The sequence below is a fragment of the Myodes glareolus genome, chromosome 9 (assembly GCF_982192425.1).
Source record: "Myodes glareolus chromosome 9, mMyoGla1.1, whole genome shotgun sequence".
NCBI lineage: Eukaryota > Metazoa > Chordata > Mammalia > Rodentia > Cricetidae > Myodes > Myodes glareolus.
In genome coordinates, this window is record NC_142034.1 from 53,607,928 (window position 1) to 53,621,725 (window position 13,798).

Below are 13,798 nucleotides of genomic sequence, written 5' to 3' on the forward strand. Positions count from 1 at the left end.
TTTCTCTGCCAAGTCCTTGGTTTACTCTCAATTCTGTTGGCTGCCACTTCAGACCCATCTGTTCTGCCCTCTCTCCAAGAGATCCTCCCTCCTCAACCCTCCCTTTAGTCCCTGCACACTTTTATCCTCCTTAACTCTGAGCTCTCTTTTCAGCATGATTCCCCACTGCTTAAAGACAGTCGACCTCGGTGTGCCCACCGTGAGTCAGCCAGTAAGCACTCTGAGTGCCTCCATTCCATCTGCCCTGCACGTGCTGAGCCCCGGTTCAGGAAAACTGACGAGGGAGGCACCTGATCTCATTGCACCTATTACGTTAGCACTAACTCCATGGCAGTTTCTCAAGCAGGCACACCAGCTCAGTCATATTGAGAAATGCCTCACCTCGTCATTTGACGTGACGGCACACATGTCTGATTACAAGTCCTAAGACAGCTGAAAGCACAAACAGCGCTGAGAGACTGCTTGGCATGGTGAAGCAAGCACCAGGAAGTAGCTTCCTGGCAAGAACATGGACATCAGCTGTATGTCCTTGACCAAGTGTTTGTTTCAAGCCTCATTTTCTTTCAACAAGCGGACAAGAAACAGACTCAGTACAAAGTCTGTTTTATGGTTCTGGAGAGAGACTTCAGCTTTAATTCAGTGTCCAACTGGCTCAAGAGGAGACAAAACTTGAGGGTTTTAGAGGCTGGGTGTTTCCAACCACAGATGGAGACTGAAGAGTGGCGTAGCGCATGGTCTGCCGAGGAACAGTGCCGTGGTTAAGACACTGCATCTGAGAAGTCAGGAAGTGTGGGAGCATTCTATCATGTCATTAAAAACAAGGTCTGATCAAGAGGCAGAGACACTCAGGAGCCTGAGAGTGGGTGACAAAGTATGAAGAGAAAAGGGCACAGGAAAGGGGTAAAAGAGCCAAGGCTAGCCTGAGGAACAAAGGACAGACACTGGAGGATGGGTGGCCCTGGAGGCCATCCTGTGGGGAGGACAGAGTGACAAGAAAGTTTCAAAATGTTACCGAGCAGTCAGAGGACATTGTAGCGACCCCAAGGGCCACAGCCTCTAAACAACCAGGGAAAATTCAAGGGAACTGTACTTGTGGGAGCGGAAAGCTGAGTGGGGACTGGAGGAAATGGGAGGGGAAGGGCGGGGAGATCAAGCCTGCAGGAGCACCCTCCCAGGAACATTTTGAGAGCGGAAGAGGGAAATCAGACGACGCCTAGAGAAGGCAGTGGGGTCATGCAAGGTTCTCAAAATGGGGTAGATCTCTCATGCCTGTTGATGGAAGAAGACAAAATGGGGAGAAAAAAGGAACTGAGGCATTTTTATTGCTTTTCCCCTTTTCTTTTTCTCCTGAGACAGGGTTTCTCCATAGATTTGGAGCCTGTCTTGGAACTCACTTTGTAGACTAGGCTGGCCTTGAACTCACAGAGATCCACCTGCCTCTGCCTCCAGAGTGCTGGGATTAAAAGTTTGTGCCACCACCACCTGACCAAGGAATCAATTTCAAATAACATATATGTGCATATGTACATCTGTCAAGTTTTGCCGCTGTGTTTATTGTTTCTGAAGTACCTGTCAGGCAAATGTTCCACCTCTGAGCTACATTCCCAACTCAGGAGTACGCAAGTTTTTATTCCAGAGTAAGTATAATATTGTTCTCTGCTTCACAGTAGTGACAAAACCCAACGGTGCCTGATTCTCTGCATACCCAGAATGCCCAGACACATAAAAATTTAGTTTTGATTTGTATACTAATAAGACAACAGATGTAGCCTTTTAAATACAATTTGTCCTTGGCTATCTTCTTCAAAGGTGAAGCGCCTCTACAGAGGCCACAGTGCTGGCCTGGCACTGCTGGAATGAGCGCTGGAGGCCTTCCGATCTAGTCAGCTACACACGTGGAAAGGATACTGAAGACCAGGACGGGTAAGCCTGAGCCCTGCTGTGGTCAAAAAGGCACCTTTCGCCTGGAGACGTGAAAGAAGAAGACCACCTCCACGAAGCTGTTCTCTAATCTCAACAAGCACCCTACGGCACGCATGCCCCCCCAACACACATCATACCTACACACAAATAATAAATACATATTTTTTAAAAAAGAAGACGAAGCTGGGTACTGGTGGCATAAGCCTTTAATCCCACCACTCAGGAGGCAGAGGCAGGTGGATCATTGCAAATTTGAGGACAGCCTGGTTCCAGGACAGTCATACATACACACACACACACACACACACACAACCCTGTCTCAAAAAACAAAAATAATAAATAAATAAAGAAGAAGATGAGGAACTGGAGAGGTGGCTGCCCAGAGTTGAGTTCAGGTCTCAGCACCCACATGGTGGCTCACAACATTTGTAACTCCAGTGTCAGGGGATCCAATGCCCTCTTCTGGCCTCTGAGGGCTCCTGTCTGCACCTGTATGTGGAGCATGTAAAACTCATGAGGGACACACATGTACATATAAAAACAAATCTTTGAAGAAAGTAAAAAGGAAGATGAAGTAGTTCATCATACTCAGTGGCCCTGACAGAGATGGAGCTAGAGGGAAGTTCATTTCTAGTCAGAGTGGACGTACATGATGTGGAAAGCCTTCTGAACCTTGAATCAGTAACAGTTTCTAATACGTGACACCTAAAGCAGGCCAAGCATGCATGGTAGCATACATCTCTAGTCTCAGCTACTTGGGAGATTGAGGCAGGAAGATGAGTCAGAGACTAGCTTAACCAACATACACCCCCAAATAAAATAACAAGTAAAAAGCCAAGCTTTAGCTCAGTTGGTACAGTGCACACCTGAGTTTGATCCCCAGCTCTGTATATACGGGGCGTGGTGATGCACACCTGGAATCCCAGCACTCCAGTAGTGATGAAAGGAAGGTTATCCTCAGCTACATTCTGAGTCTGGGGCTAGCAGGAACACAATAATGTCTCAAAAGGGCGGGGGACACTTAGGGAGATGGTTCAGTGTTTGCTGCCTAAGCATGAGGACCTAAATTAGCTAAAAAATTAGCTAAATTAGCTAAAAAAGGTGGATGTGGCAACGTAGGCCTTAAAACCTAGGGGAATGGTATGTATCTCTGGAGTCTGCTGGCTAGCCAGTCTAGCCAATCAATGAGTCCCAGGCTCAGAAAGAGATTAAGTCACAGAATGTAAGGTGGAGAAGTACAGAGATAACAATGATAGTGTCCTTCCCTACAAGTACATGCACAAACATACATAGAATCCTACATATTCCTAGTGACTGATCCACATCATAGATCAGTGCCTCTCTCAACCTCCAGATGAGCAAGTTAACTGTTTTTGCAGTACATGATGATTAACACGGAGACCCACAACAACAGACTCTGGAACACGCAACCTAAACAGCACACACATCCCGAAAGTCATGGGACCACTGTGGAAGAGGGGCTGGATGACAAGGAAATTGTAGTTTCTAGGCACACCAGGACAGTTACACACATGAACTCAGTGACTGTGACAGCGCGCAAAGGACCTATACAAGTTCAGACTTGACAAAGACCAGCATGGAGGGGGTGGCAAGGAGAGGGAGAATCAGCTTTCTTTAAGGGTCTGCCCTTATTTGAACAGCACAACTTAGACCTTTTTTTTTTTTTGAGGGGGGGGGGGGGTCTTTTGTTTCCTTAAAAAAAAAAAAAAAAAGAAAAAGAAAAAAGGAGGACACACAACAAGTTCCAGGACAGCCAGGTTATATAACAGAAACCCTATGTCAAAAAAAGTGTGTGTGTGTGTGTGTGTGTGTGTGTGTGTCTGGAGCTTACTGCTCTTACAGGAGTAAGGTTCAATTCTCAGCATCCACATATTGGCTCACAACTGTCTGTAACTCCAGTCCCAGGTAATCTGGTGTCTTCTTCTAACCTCTAAGGGCACCAGGTGTGCAGCTGGTAAACATACAGGTAAAACACTTATAAGTGTTAAAGAGAGAACCCATTCCCTCAGTTTTTCCTCTGACATCCACATGTACATGGTGGCATGCATTCCTACACACAAATACAAGTGTGGTGGTTTGGATGCAAATGGTCCCCATAGGCTTATATATTTGAATATCTGTTTCTCAATTGGTAGAGTGGAAAGGATTAAGACGAGCGGCCTTGCTGAAGGCGGCATGTCACTGGGAGTCCATGCCAGACCCCATCTAGCTCTCTGCCTGCTTCCTGCAGATCAAATGTTAAACTCTTATCACTGCTCCATTCAGGCCTGGTGGCAGGCCTAAATGCCATGACAATCATGTATTAACTCTCTGAAACTGTAAGCAAACCCCCAATCTATAACCTTCCTTTTAGAAATTGCTTTGGACATGGTGTTTCATCACAGCAATAGAACAGTAATTAAGACAAATGCAAATAAACAAGTAAATAAACACATATTTTAAAAAAGATACCTGGGCTGGAGAGATGGCTCAGTGATTGAGTGCTCACTGCTCTTACAAAGGACAAGAATTCAGTAGCCAGCACCCAACTGTGAGGAACTCCAGTTCCAGAGGATCCAACACCCTTCTGGCCTCAACAGGTACCTGCATTCATGTTCATATACCCACACTGACACACATGTAGTTCTAATTAAAAATGCAATTAAAATATTTTTTAAAGGATTCCTACACCCTTCCATAAAAGAAGACAAATAGTGGTCTGGGAGCTCAATGACAGAGCACTTGCCCACTGTACATGAATCCCTGGGTCTGATTGGCAGTCTCAAGTATGCACATGTGCAAATAGCATACATATGTACACTCAGAAGCGTGTGTGCATGTACAGGCACATGCACGCGTACACAGTATGGAGGTGGCCACCAGGGTCACCTGTAAGCAGTGAGTCCTGGTTTCTGTGCTGGCCGTGTAGCTCCTGGGCTGGGGTAAGTTTCTTGGGGGGCCCTAGTAGCCCCTGTTCCAAGGAGCCACAGAAGGCCTGACACTGAGCAGAAGTTCTATTCAAGCTGGGCGGTGGTGGCGCACGCCTTTAATCCCAGCACTCGGGAAGCAGAGGCGGGCGGATCTCTGTGAGTTCCAGGCCAGCCTGGTCTACAAGAGCTAGTTCCAGGACAGGCTCCAAAGCTACAGAGAACCCTGTGTCGAACCCCCCGCCCCCCCCGCCCCGGCCAAAAGAAGTTCTATTCAAGCAAGTCGCATACATCAGGCAGCACTTATTGTTCCTGTAAGGCTAAAAGCAAGAAAGTCTAAACAAGGCCAAAAAAAAAAGAATTAAATTAGAAAATAAGCAAAGGATATAAAAAGACATTTCTTCAAAGACATATGCAGTAGTCAATAAATACATAGGGAATGCTTAATATTACTCTTAAGAGAAATTCAAATAAAAAGCCCAAGACACTAGTTCACACCCATCAGAATGGTTATAATCAAAGCACAGTCAATAGATGTTGGTGAAGGCTAGCTGTAAGGAAACTGGAACCCTCATATTGCTGGTAGGAATGTGAAATGGTGTAATCACTTTGAAAACCAATTTAAGTCAGACATAGTGGCATGTGCCTTTAATCACAGTGCTGGGGAGGTAAAGCTAAGATCTCTGTGAGCTCAGGACCAGCCTGTCTATATACTGAGTTCCAGGGTAAACCAGGGCTACACAATGAGACCTTACCTTAAAAATAAATAAATAAGCCGGGTGGTGGTGGCACACGCCTTTAATCCCAGGACTCGGGAGGCAGAGGCAGGCAGATCTGCGAGTTCGAGGCCAGCCTGGTCTACAAGAGCTAGTTCCACGACCGGCTCCAAAGCTTCAGAGAAACTCTGTCTCGAAAATCCAAAAATAAACAAATAAGCAAGCAGCTGAAATAATTCCAAAAATGTTGAGCAGAATTCACCCCGATGCAGACACTCAAGAGAACTAAAAAGCACAGAAGTCTGTACATGAATGTCCATACAAGCATTATTCAGAAAAGCCCTCAAATAAAAACAAACAAACCAAGAGAAACCCCACAAAACTATGCTCTGGAATATTAATTCTTTGGCCGGGCGATGGTGACACACTCCTTTAATCCCAGCACTCAGGAGGCAGAGGCAGGCAGATCTGTGTGAGTTCGAGGCCAGCCTGGTCTACAAGAGCTAGTTCCAGGACAGACTCCAAAGCTATACAGGGAAACCCTGTCTTGAAAAAACAAAAACAACAACAAAAACCCCACAGAACTATGCAGAAAAGCCCTAAAGCAGAATTAACCAAATGTCAACTGATAATTGTATTGTATCTACATAATGAAATAATAAAACATTACTGGAAATAACGGAACTTATTATGTTTGAAGTAATCCTGGGCTACAGTTTGATACCCTGTTGAAAAGAAAAGAAAAGAAAAGAAAAGAAAAGAGAAGAAAAGGTATGTTTATGAAAGAGGTCAGTCACAAAAAGTCACATGTTTTATGATTCCATTATGTGTGTATTCATAAGAGGCAAATCCAGAGACGAAAAGTGATTGCCAAGGGCTAAACAGAGAGGGAAATATATAGTGACTGCTAATGAGAACAGTTTTATTTAGGGCGATGGAAATGTTCTGAAATTAGATAGTGCAATGATCACACAAATCTTAGTTATACTAAAAGCCTCTGTAAAATGACTAACTTACTTTTTTGAGATAAGGTTTATGTGCAGCTCAGACTGGCCTGGAATTCATTACACCCAGTTAAGATACTTTCAAAGAGTAGATTTTGTGGCATGTAAGTTATATCTCAAAAAGACTTATTAAAAATAACTACTTAGCTGGACCATAGTGATGTATGTCTTTAATTCCAGTACTGGGAGGCAGAAGCAGGCGGATCTCTGTGAGTCCAAGGCCAGCCTGATCTACAGAGCAAATTCCAGGACAGGCTCCAAAGCTACAGACCCTGCCTCAAAAAACAAACAAACAAAAAAAGGGCAATTTAGGGGTTAGCTCAGTACAAGGGCTGGGTTTGGTTCCCAGCATCTACTTGGTGACTCACAACTGTGTGCAACTCCAGTTCCAGAGGACCCAACAGAGGTGAGAGGCATTAAATTCCCCCCGGAGCTAGAGCCATAGGCTGTGAGCCTCTGGAAGAGCAGTGTGAGTGCTTAGCCACCAAGCCCACACTGGTAGCACTTTTAAAGCACTTCCTTTGTTCCTGGTACTGTCAAGCACTTCAGACCTATGATCTCCTGGAAAGTCTGGAGGGTATTATTGTTATTCCCGTCTCACAGGAAAGGAAGGGTAAAACACTTAAATGCCTGGCCCAAAGTCATACACAAGTAAGAAGTGATGAAGTTGTAAGACTTTAAGACAATTCTGAAGCCATTTCTGACAATTCCAAACCCTCTCAGCCTCTGTGCCTCAGTGCTTCCCCTCCTCCCCTGGGAACCAAGGACCTAACAGCTACACATGCACGTACTCAGTTCCTGAACAATTACCCATACACGTATGTTTTGACTCAGTCCCCTGGGAAACGGGGTCAAAATGACCTCTTACCTCATCTGATCTGGCAATAGTTCTCCAGTCAATTATTGGTATTAGCCCTTTTCGAACAAGCCAATCATAATGGTCAAGGAAAAACCCCTCTTGTTTCTATGGGGCCTTCTCCTTTAAAAGTAGACTGTACCAGCTAGTCGGGGTCTCTCGGCTTCCCGAATGCTGAGGGACCCTGTCATGACAGAATTAATAAAATCCTCATGCTTTTGCATCGGCTGTGGTATATGAGGTGGTCTCTGGGGGCGACTCCTTCTTGGTTTGGACACTTGAGTCCAACAAAGTCAAGAAAGACCCAACCTGAGAATCTTAACTCCAAGGCCTGAAGCCTAGGCTGCCAGCTCACAGTTCCTGTTGTCTGAGGAGCTGTGAGAGCTGAAGAACTGGGTTCCTGACTGAACACTGCCGGCCCGAGACAGAGGGATGCTAGCTAGAACACTCTTGCCCCTAAGCATCCAACTAAAAGAGAAGATGACCCCACACTGTTTCCAGAAATCCAGAACCATCTGTGGTCTATGGAATCTTACGCTCAGTTCTGATGCTCAGCAAAATTCCAACAGGGTTCCCAATCTTAAAAGATACTGACCTCGGGCCTGGAAAAATAGCTCAGCACTGACTGCTTTTCCAAAGGACCTGGGCTCAATTCCCAGCACCCATATGGCAGCTCACAACTGTCTGTAGCCCTAGTTCCAGAGGGTCTGACACTCTCACACAGACATACATGCAGGCAGGACACCAATGCACATAATATAAAAATAAATAATTTACTAAAAACAAAAAAGAAAGAAAAGAAATACTGACTTCCCAGGGTAGGGCATGTTTGTGATTCCCCCAAACACTTGGGAACGTGAGGCAGGCAGAGCTCAAGTTCAAGGTCAGTCAGAGCAAGGAAGCAAGCTTCTATCACAGTCAGTAAACCCCAATATTAATAGACAAGCACTGTGCTGTTTTACACATGGCAGCTGATTTAATCTTCAGATAAATCTATAAGGTAGGTAGATGCAGGACTCTCAGAGACTAGGAATCTGGATTGTGAAGGTGTAGGGTGTGACAGCCAGCCCTAACCTGATGGCTCTGTGTTGTTGCCTGTCCAGAAATAAACTGCCCTAGCCTAGTCATTAGAGACACTTCCGTCGGAGAGCTCAGACCTGGGTAATAATTTACACATAACTCCCCTGTGATGATGGCTAAAGGATGAGGTGGTCTTTTTATTCCTATATAACGGGAAAGAGAAACAACTGAGGGAGTAAAACAAGTTTCTTGCAGCTGTGGATTCCACAGACAACTGCAATGCGCACCTCTGACCTCCACCATATAAGCCCTGCCTTTAGCCCCCTTTAGCATAGCAGGCTCATTTCCCCAAGGCTGCTGTCCTGCTAGCAGTAAGAATAAATTCATTTAATCTGAATTTAAATTGAAACGATGCCTTTGGTCTTTCCCAGTGGATTCAAAAGTCACAAGAAAGTGTTGTATAAGTTTCCTACAAGATTGAAACACTCCATCCTACAGCAAACTCCTTAAACAAGATAAACAACTCAAAATAGCTTCAGGAAGTCCCTGAAACTGAACAGATCCACCACACTCCTTCAGTGAGAATAAGCAATTAAAGCTGAGAGTCCCTCAAAGACTAACTCAGCCAAGAGCCAAGCTACAAGGAGGCTCAGGCCAGACCGGCTGTCTGGAAGAACCAGAAGCCACTCTAGAAGAGGCTTAGACCAACTGAGGCACCTGGAAGGGACACTCTCCAACACTGCAGGCTGTGCAGCGTGCTCCAGGTCCCCAGCTTTTGTGAGCTGTCACCCTTGCTGGGGTGGGCTTTGGCAATGCAGCTGTCTTTGAGCCATTTCTGCCCCTATAAGGAAAACCCTCACCCACAGTCCCATAAGTAACCCCAATAGAACGCACTGATATACCAAGTTGGACTTTGGTGGTACCTGTACTTGGTCTGTTGTGGGCTCCCTATCTGCTGTGTTGTATCTCCCCTGGAAAGTTTTGTCACACAAGATAAGGTGTGTAACTTGCTCAAGGTCGGCATCCCGTTAAATAGTAGAGGCAAGGTTTAAGATCTTTCAGAATCAACCACTCCTTAATTTGACCTAATCTAAGTAAATTCTTACAACCAAACAAGCTGGCCCACATGCTGCTATTCTACCTTACACAAGATAGGTTTCATCCTCCTCAGTAGAACAGAAGCCATTTAAGGACAGGGTGAAGACAGCACTTGGGTGGTGTACACAGAAATGAGGGCTGGGCAGACTTGTGCATGAATGAACCTCAGCAATGTCTTCCCTCAGCTCTGAATCTGTGGCATATGCAAATGATTCTGTTGTATGTACAGCGGGCACATGCAGTCAGGCTCCTGCTGCTTCCTTTCTCTTACTAGTGCTTCCATGACTAAGCATTTCTCAGCCTCTCATCCTTTACATATGTTAAATTTTCTACATATGGCCAACTATGGTGATGCATATCTTTAATCCCAGCACTAGGGAGGCAGTGGTAAGCAGACTTCTGAGTTCAAGGGCAGTCTAGTTTATACTGTGAGCCACTACCCAAAAAGAGGGGGAGGGACGACAAACCTTTACATATGAGTTGGATATGATGGCATACTCCTGTAATTCCAGCACTTGGGAGGTAGAGACAGGAAGATCATGAGTCCAAGCCCATCACTGGCTACATAATGAGTTCAAGGTCAGCCTAGGTTACCCTGTCAAACAAAACAAAATCACTTTTTTTTTTTGGCTTATGGGGAGACTGTAAAAGGTAGTCTGAATGTGTTAGACTCAATTATTACAACTGACAGCCTATAATGTATAAGACCCTATGCTCCATCCCCAGTCAGGCTCATGGACTGTATAAATGCAAGCAGAACAAGGGAGAGCTAGGCCTGGTTAAGGAAATCTTTGTGGCAGGAGCTGAAGATAAAGGCTGGAGAGAGCACTGGCAAGATGACTCAGCGGGTGAAACCTAACGACCTGAGCGTGGACCCCTGGAAACCTGAAGGCAGAAAGCAAAAACTGACTCTACAGGGCTGAAGGAATGCTTAGTTATTAGACCATTTGTTTCTCTTACAGAGGACCATGAGTCAATTCCCAGCACCCACATGGTGGCTCATAACACCCAAAACTCCAGTTCCAGGGGATCCAGTGCTCCCTTCTAACACCCATTTGAACTAGGCATATATGTGGTAGCACACTTACATACATGTAGGGAAAACATTCATATACATAAAATAAAATTAACAAAACAAAACAAAACAAAACAAAAAAAACAAGAACAAACTCCACAAAATTGTCTTCTGATCTCCACGTGAGAGCATGGCAATGAGTGCTCCCACAAACAGACCACACACATACAAACAACAACAACAAGGTTGGAAATGAGAGGTATGAGGCCGAGTGGGCACAGGAATGTACAGGGGGACCAAAAACCGTGCCTGTCTGAGAGCAAGTGCGTTGGTCTCCCCTGCCGCAGTCCAGGACTTCCTGAAGGCACAGCCTGGTGCTTCACTTTCTCCCTAGCCTTGCCAGGAAAGAGGCTGAATGGCAATTGGCACAGCACCTTCATCTTCCCAAAACACCATTGGCAGTTCTGCTTGCTAGAGCAAACCAAGAGAGAAGCAGGCTGTGCTGGCTAGTTTTATGTCAACTCGACACCAACTAGAGTAACTGGAGAGGACAGAACCTCAATTAAGAAAATGCCTCCAGAAGATCTGGCTATAGGCAAGCCTGCAGGGCATTTACTTAAATAGTGATTAATGTGGGAGGGCCCAGACCACTGTGGGTGGTGCCATCCCTGGGCTGATGGTCCTGGGTTCTGTGCTCAGTAAGCAGCACTCCTCCAAGGTCTCTGCATCACCTTCTGCCTTCAGGTTCCTCCCCTGCCTGAGTTCCTGTCCTGACTTCCTTCAGTGATGGACTATGATGTAGAAATATAAGCAAATAAATCCTTTCCTCCCCAACTTGCTTCTGGTCATGGGCATAGCAATAGTAACCCTGATTAGGAAACAGGCACAAACTGGCCTTGAGCTCCTTCTGCCCTCTTCTGTTGCTCGTCTTCCCATAGTTCCCGTGGGGACCATGAACAGTGGACCACAGCAAGCCCAGCTTTGACTCTGATGTGTGGAACCCATCATCAGCTGACATTTTCTTATCCCTTCTCTGACATGACCAAAGGAGCAATTTCTATGTGCTAGGACAGCCTGAGACTGGTTTAGAAACAAAGGCTTTGATACTTCCCAAGAGAAAATGAAAAGGCTTTATTGTATTGTTAGAACTACTCTGGCTATCCTGGTAGAGGCAAGAGTGGGGGCTGAGGCTGCAGAGGAGAAACTAACAACCTCAGCTGCTGGAAGCATGAGTCCAGACTGTAGGACGTGGAAGGAGAGAGGAACAAGTCCAACCATTCTACTCTCACAGTCTAGAATCTTAGAGAACAGCCTTGAGTCAGAGTGGAGTCCCAGGTAAAAGGCAATGATAATAGAATGGGCAAAGGAAGCTAGCAGACAAGGCTTGGGATGATATTTCTTAGAAGTGGCTCAAAGCTGGGGTTAGAACTCTGACCCCACCCTCATTCCAGTAACATCTCCTCTTTCTAACAGCAGGCCCTTACCACTGCACTTCAGACTGCCCATCTCCAAATAGGCAAAGTACTTCCTGATGGGTTGACTTTTCCTGTACGTGAGTCTCCTGGATGTAATGACCAAGCTGGGCAGAGTGGAACACACCTTTAATCCCAACACTTAGGAGGCAAAGAGGGGCTGGGCGCGGTGGCGCACGCCTGTAGTCCCAGCTACTCGGGAGGCTGAGACAGGAGGATCGCTTGAGTCCAGGAGTTCTGGGCTGTAATGCGCTATGCCGATCGGGTGTCTGCACTAAGTTCGGCATCAATATGGTGACCTCCCGGGAGCGGGGGACCACCAGGTTGCCTAAGGAGGGGTGAACCGGCCCAGGTCGGAAACGGAGCAGGTCAAAACTCCCGTGCTGATCAGTAGTGGGATCGCGCCTGTGAATAGCCACTGCACTCCAGCCTGGGCAACATAGCGAGACCCCGTCTCTATGTTTTTTTTTTTTTTTAAATAAATAAATAAAAAGATAAAAAAAAAGAAAGAAAGAAAGAAAGAAAAAAGGAGGCAAAGAGGGATCTCTGGGAGTTTGTGGCCAGCCTGATATACACAGTGAGTTCCAGGACAGCCAGGGCTGTGTAGAAAGACCCTGTCTCAAAGCAACAACTAAAACAAAAAACAAACAAACAAAAAAAACCTAAAAAACAAATGCAGACCATCGCCAATAGCCAACATCGAGGAATGCCTTCTTAGAAACTGGCTCTAGCTTAATAATCAGGCACTAACAAAGAGGGGAGAGAAATCCAGAGGGCTGGTTACAAGTGATACACTGTGAAAGGTAAGATTGCTTATGAAGCAACTGCAGGAAAGGATGGAGGATAGGAAGCTGGACCCATGCCTTTCTGCTGATCCGTGAGTCTTATAATTATAGAAATTCAGATCTCTAAGGATCCATTACTAATTCCAGAGAAGCTGCTAGAATGGTAGAAAGATCTGGAACCATAAAATCTGGAGGAATTCCTTAAGAAAGAAACATTAAAAACAAAACAAAACAAAACGAGGCTATGTAGAAATAAGAGAAGGACTGGTCTCACCTGTGCTTCAAGCCCAACAATAATTTGCTCAGCTATGCTCAGCAGGCCACACAACTACAGCCAGTACCATTCTAAAATGCAAGCAAGGTTGCCTCACTACTACTCCCTGCCCCATGGGAACTGTGCCAGGAGGTGAGGCTGCTACAGGGTGTGGGAGGACTGGACAAGTCATGGCCAGCCAGCAGTGAGGCTGGAAGGGGAGGAACCCCCTTCCCTGCAGTCCACCTCATCACTCAGAGCAGACTTCCTCTGTGACCAACAGCATAGAAAAGAGACTTGGGGAAATGTGATACAGAAGGGACCAGGGGAGCACAGAACCAGGGGTTACACAGGAAGAGATGGGAACTTGAGCTCCAAAGAGAACAAGAGGTGGCACAAAAGTCCCAAGTCAGGTAACTCACCCTGGCAGTCTCTATGTATCTGGTACCATTTCAGAGGCTAGAGCAGATTCTGCCTCCCTGCCTGAATTTGAAAACAATGGGCCTGTTTTCCTCAGCTCTTCCTGTAATCCAGAAGGCCCACACAAGGGCGGGGATGGGTGGTGGGTGGAGGTGGTAAAGGCAGTGGCAGAACCAATGGACAGCTTGGAAGAGGGAATCTCTCATAAACTCCCCAGCTCCTTCAAAGCCACTCCAAACATTAACATGAACACTGGAACATTAAACACTCTGCATCTAACTTTGAAACCCACCCCTCAGTCCCACTCCC

The 13,798-nt window shown here is 46.0% G+C and overlaps 1 protein-coding gene and 1 non-coding gene across 12 annotated transcripts in view; one reads left to right on the forward strand and one right to left on the reverse strand.

The window, feature by feature from the left end:
• Nucleotides 1-13,798, reverse strand: part of Mink1 (misshapen like kinase 1) — a 56,062-nt gene that overhangs the window by 22,796 nt on the left and 19,468 nt on the right. The gene's annotated exons all lie outside the window — the stretch shown is intronic.
• Nucleotides 12,191-12,490, forward strand: LOC148120911 (signal recognition particle RNA). Its single transcript, XR_015738960.1, has one exon.